Consider the following 4,262-nt stretch of genomic DNA (forward strand, 5'->3'; position numbering starts at 1 on the left):
CAAATTAAGTATTAACCCACCCAAAAGCAAAATGTTTCCCTGTTTAAGGGGTTAAAAACAACCCAAAGACGTGAAAAGCTCTCCACATCAACAAGTATAGCAGCAGTAGTGTATATGTCATCTGCGCTTTGAGAATTATGCGGCAGATCTTTAGAGTGCCAGTAATTACCCAACCCAATTTCTGCCAGGTTGTAAAGTGCATTTTAGGCATCGAGTACTACAGTATTAGCACCACTCCACACATTCTAACAGAGGCATATCACAATGATAAATGATTACCATCAGTGGATTAAAAATGTCCAATCAGCCAATTATTGGCATGGTCCAATTAAGTTGAATTTGTATATTTGAATATTTAAAAATCTTACCCTATTAATTCATGAGAAAATAGCCCTAGTTTCATTGTAATAATAATTGCATTTGATATAGCACCTTTACCCATAAAATCCAGTATGTAATGAGCTTTTTTAAAATATTGATGCATTATCATTATGCAAATTCACATCAGGGTCAGAAGATCGTGGGTTCAAGCTTCACTTTGGTCTCATCTCAAATTGACTGACACTACGATACAGTAGGAACATAGAAACAGGAGTAGGCTATTCAGCTCCTCGAGCCTGTTCCGCCATTTTATAAGCAAATGGCTGATCTATACCTTAAGTTCAGTTACCCGCCCTTGCCCCGTATCCCTTAATACCCTGACCTAACAAATATCTATCTACCTCCATCTTGAAAATGTGAATGGGGAAGTACAGGGGAAATATTGCATTGTTGGTGCCATTCATTGCCATACATCGAATGAGATGTTAAACTGAGGTCCTGTCTGCCTATTTTTCAGATGGATGTAAAAAGTTCTATAGATTGTCTTGGTTTTCTCCAGAATTTTTGCTCGTTCACCTCATGCCTGTTTGTGCACAAATTGGCTATTGTGTTTTATTCACAGATGCTACACATATAATAATAAATTATTAAATTATGGCAATTACCTGTGAAACACATTTGATGCTAATGTTATAAGCACAATATCAAGTGCAGGGATTATATTTGATGCTTTCTTCCAAAATTAATGTTTAGTTTAATATGGAACTTCTGTATAAAAATGATGCAGTTAAACAAAATTGTAACTTTCAAAATGGCACAAAGAAAGCTAGTTTCCGTATCAACGTGTTTAATGAAAGCAGTAGCCATGGGATAAAAGAATACATGTGATGTACAATTCCAGAATCTGCTAGAGCAGCAACAATGAAGGTGAATTGGTTATACGCTACATGTTTCAGATCTATATTTGAAATGAGAATTGAAAGCAATCAGTGGGCAAACTATTGAATCAAATATACAAAATATTTTGGATATAGATAAAGGTGCAATTAACTTGATCATTTGTTGAAATGGGAGCACAAACACACTTTGAATGTTGTGCATCAGTCCTCTGTTACATAAAATGTAAATGAGTGTTCTGTTCATTACTTTAATACTTTAAAAATCGTGCAGAATCAATGATGAAAGAAACCGAGGAATGTGATGTACTGCGTGTTCAGAAACATGATTTTGACCCCCAGTGTGAAACTGGCTACGAAATACTATTTGTTCAGCGTCTTGGGATGTCCTCCGATGTGAAAGCTGCTTTACAAATGTAATGCTTTTCGTTGTTGTTGGCTTTGGTTACAGAATTCACAACGGATGTTCAGAGCAGCTTTGGATTGTTCCTCTAATGAGTTATACTCTGTTGTCAAGGGATGTTAGTGAATTGAATGACATCCCACAACCAATGTTGAACAATTATGCAGAGAGGCAAACTAGTTTCTGTCTGTCTGATGTCCACTGTCTGTACTTCTCCTGTCACTCTGATGCAATCACTAGTCGGTTGAATATCAAGGAGCACCACTTGCACTGCTTAAATACCGCCCCACAAGTTTCCAAAAATACACAAGTTTATGGCCGTTCTAGCTTTAACATCTTTCAGTAAAATATAATTGATCTGATGCTAAATAATGTTTTAAAACATTTCCATTCTAAGTCTGCTTTAATTCCTGCTAATTACAATAGTAAATCTGATCAGTTTCGATTACGACAGCTTGCATTTATATAACACCCTTCACATTGGACCATGTCTTAGAGTGCTGAACAGTGGTGTAGTTGGACAGTTTCCTAATTATTGTCTTTTTCGTTTCAGAAAACTGCTTGGTATCCAACCATGTGTTGCCTCTTCTGATCAGGTATGTTCATTTAAACAGAGGTCATCCACTTCCTGTAAGACATGCCACACATGTACAAAAATTCTACCTTTCACATGATCAGGGAAATGGCTTCATATACTGGGAGGGGCCGGAGAGAGTGGCTTCCCAGCTCCACAAGTCAGATTTGCTTTTTCAAGAGTTAGCTGACCCATTTTTGACCTTGCTCAAACTATACTGTTATTTCACAAATTAGCAAGCATCAATGCTCAAACTTCTAGGTGAGTTGATACATTTAACAAACCAACTCGAGTCATCTCAAAGTGCTTCACAGAATATACTGTAAAGTATATTATATACATTATATATAAAATATATTCGCGGCAGCCAATTGTGCACAGCGGTGACCAATTTACTTTTCTTTGAAGGCATTATTACCCGCAGAAAAGTGATCTGCCAATCGACTAACAAACGGGTTCCTACTTACTGCTAGGTAAACAAAGGCGTGTGGAGAAAGGAAACTTTCCCAACGTTTTGCTCTGCTGGGGATCGAACCCAGGTCCTCTCGCTTGTAAGGCGAGTGCTCTAACCACTAAGCTATAGGACTCCATGTCTGATGCATCTTATTTTCTGCCAATTCAGGACTGTAACATAACTTGTTAGACATTTGACAAACCAAAAACAATTGTGGCCACACAACTGGCCAAAACATCATGCTGGATGCAGTTTTCAGTTTGTGTGCAGTTATTGTTAGAGAAGTACAAAATGTCTGATGAGTATGTTAAAAGTCACTAAAATTTTACATCAAAAATGATTTTATTTAGTAGGATTTGCTTACATTTCAGAACATTTTACATTTTTTGAAGTTCATAACAATTGATTTTTTAACATTTTTTAAAAAATGTAACATTCATTTCAATTACATATCTGTGCAAATTGGTGCATGTAGTTTGCTCTCTGAATTATTTGACACTATTACAGATACTTGATCGTATTTGGTGATGTAACTTTGACCTTCAATTTTCCAATCCTAAATTCAGGCAATTACATCAAAAAAATTACCTTTAAAAGCTAATTAACTGGAACAGGTCTTTATCAATATTATGTGATTTCCTTTTAAATGCTTTACAGATGGTAAATAGCCATCTGATAATTGATTTCATGTAGATTGCCAATAAGGACATTGCTTAAAATAAGCATCCTCATAAATACAGAACTTTATGTAAGAAATTGTGTGCCTGTCTTGCTTTTATGCCAACTCACTCACAGAAGAGTAATGCGGTAAAAATATTTCAGAATTGTCTGATTCTGAATAAAGTATTTGAAGATATTTAGTTATTGGTGCAATCTAGTGATACCAATTCACACTATTTTCAAAAAGTGTCTTGTATTTTTTGTTTTACATAATATTTCAATGATGCTTCTAACAAAATTGAAGCCTCGACAGAAATGTGCATTTGATGTATTTATGTCATTTCTATTCTGTGTCCTTGCTGTATAAATTAACGGTAAATACTCAGTTTATATAATACAAGCATAATTTGTCAGATCAAGGTTCTTATTTCTCATTTTCCCCCACCCGCCCTACCGTCCCCCAGCTATCTCAGCTGGCAGCCCATTCATCGAATTATATAGACTACCGATATATTTGAGGGCTTTGTTGTAGAGGTCAGAGTGGGAATACAACTTTGTCATTTTTCACTGTAATTGAAATGAGTACATTTTAAGTATAACGCGTCACACTAAACCTCCAATTTATACATTTCAATCACCAACGTGAAAAAAATGCTGAAGAGCATATTTCTGCACATGTGAGGTTTTGATTTAGTCCTGTCCACTGGAATAACAAAATAATTAAAACCTATTCCATACCTCAGCAAATTATGCTTTGCCTCTAGTGTGGTGAACATCTACAACACAAAAATAATGAAAAGATAAATATTTTTTGAATTTGATATTTACGATTATGAAACAAAATTGATTTGTTCAGAATTTCAGACTGACTGATTATAGTTTAATTCTATAATCAATAGTGCTGTGGGAGTAGGGATTATATATATTTTAAATAATCCTAAAATTATTGGATTA

General features: G+C 35.2%; 1 non-coding gene across 1 annotated transcript; it reads right to left on the minus strand.

The window, feature by feature from the left end:
* Nucleotides 1-2,708: 2,708 nt before the first annotated feature.
* On the minus strand, nucleotides 2,709-2,776 carry trnav-uac. The gene has a single exon. It is a non-coding gene; the product is annotated as a tRNA-Val (tRNA).
* Nucleotides 2,777-4,262: the final 1,486 nt, after the last annotated feature.

This window comes from Callorhinchus milii, unplaced genomic scaffold (assembly GCF_018977255.1).
Source record: "Callorhinchus milii isolate IMCB2004 unplaced genomic scaffold, IMCB_Cmil_1.0 Scaffold7, whole genome shotgun sequence".
Taxonomy (NCBI): domain Eukaryota; kingdom Metazoa; phylum Chordata; class Chondrichthyes; order Chimaeriformes; family Callorhinchidae; genus Callorhinchus; species Callorhinchus milii.